The sequence below is a fragment of the Drosophila takahashii genome, chromosome 3R (assembly GCF_030179915.1).
Source record: "Drosophila takahashii strain IR98-3 E-12201 chromosome 3R, DtakHiC1v2, whole genome shotgun sequence".
Lineage (NCBI taxonomy): Eukaryota > Metazoa > Arthropoda > Insecta > Diptera > Drosophilidae > Drosophila > Drosophila takahashii.
Window position 1 is genome coordinate 14,945,142 of NC_091681.1, and position 2,027 is coordinate 14,947,168.

A 2,027-nucleotide genomic window follows, 5' to 3' on the forward strand; every position below is an offset into this window, starting at 1 on the left:
GATAGCGAGTACGACCATGTTGTCAAAACAAAAGTTTCATTATGATTAGGCCGACAATTCGGGTTGTTTTCGGGCCAAGATAAGCCGGGAACGACTGTCACAGTACAAGGTAATCCATGTTAGATATATTGTTATCGATATGTGTATACACTCCTTATCACTGCGGACCTAAACGGACCGACTAACGGAGGTGTGCGGAATGCGTCAGCTGCTAAAAACAATGTCCATTTAACTCCTGTTGCCAACAGCTGATAGTGAAATTTATGTGAAAGGAGTACATGTAACTTGGTGACATTTGCATTTGTATTTAAGTATTAACAATTAAAATATTATAAGTTTAAATAATATTAAGGGATTGTTATTTTAAGTAAGTAATGTTGGTAAGTTATATTGATTGTAATCAATTAAAATAATATACTTTGTTCTTGACAATAAAGAATCATTTGATTAATAGTTGAATTTTTATTCCTTTGTTAATAAAGTACATCAATCTTTACACAGTTTTAAATTTTTAAAGTAAATAAATATACTAATAATATTATTTCACTGTAAACTTTAGGTTTTTAATAAATACATAATAAAAACCTACTATAAACCCAAAAAATCGCTAAATAAATGAGTTATTTTTGTGTTTCAGAACCATTTCACCCTTAATCATACTAAATATTTTATTGGGTGATAAATTTAAATTTAGGCCGCAGTGATTAACACGTCCTTCCTTGGGGACTTTCCACAAAAAAACGGAGCATTTTGAGATGGTTTTTATGAGATAACATCTTTTGAATGTGGGTTACCATTGTCTTTGTCACACTGACCAGTGATTCAGTTTCCTGCGAATAAAAGTGAAACGCCTGCGAAATGACGTTTATCAAATTACCGCCCTTCCTGTCTCGCCCGGCAACAGTCTTTGCTGTATTTATTTTGTGAATCAAAAATGTGCTAATTAAGCGGACACGTTCGAATCGTTGACCAAAATTTATTTGTTTACTTCGCGCCTTTGCGAATGCATAAAGCTTTTGGGTGTCTTCCCAAATTTTTGGTTAATAACTTCGGCAAAGAGCCAAATTCGAGTGGACGCAGCTGACAAGTTGTTTATGTGTGTCCGCACATTATGGCTTCATTATGAAATCGCAACTAATCCGAACTACACATATTAGAGATAATGGGATCGCAAATGAGGTGATTGATATTTGCCACTTGGACGGGGGCTCGAAAACAGATCTTTTGGGTGATAGGAAAACTCCTCTTGAAAATTCGTGTTTTTTCTTCGTTTCTTTTAATTAGCTAGTCTCAATGGTGAACTGAAAAATTTAGTCCATGAAAAACGTCACATTACTCGGCCCGTCAAGGCCAGAATATTTGACAATCTTCGTTCTAAACAATTTAATTACCATAAATTATTGAAATTAGCAGTTACACCAGCTTTTCAAATTTAGTCTTGGAGCAATCGGCTTTATGGGTTATAAATCACCCCCCTCGGGTGAAAAATTAAAGAAAATTTGCTATTCAAAAAGTATGCAACAAACTGTTTACTGTATAGGTGGCATAGGTGGGAATACTAATACTATAATGTGAAAATGCTGATCTGAAAATACTGATGATCCATAAAAGTCTTACAGTTGGCTTTTCCATGCTACTTTTTATTAATTTATTATAAACAAAAACCTTTTTTTTTCAAAACATCGATGTTTTATTGATGCTTTCTTTAAACATCGAAAACATCAATGTCTGCGAACATTTTCAGGTAAAATCAACAACTAATTTCTTATGCATCCATTTGTCTTATTCAAATTCAAATCAGTTCAACTTTTGCGCCAAAAAACTCGAACAAAACAGGCCCACAGGGTGATTCCAGCTGGAAAACACAATTAGGAGAGTGTCCTCGCTAAGCCAAGACATGATCAAACATTTTGCGTGTCTCGACTAACTTATCGAAGACACACTCCTCCTCTTTTAGTGAGACCGTTTGTAACATTCGTGTTTGACACTTGCGTTGCCCGAAAATTAGTGTTACCAATTCACACTAA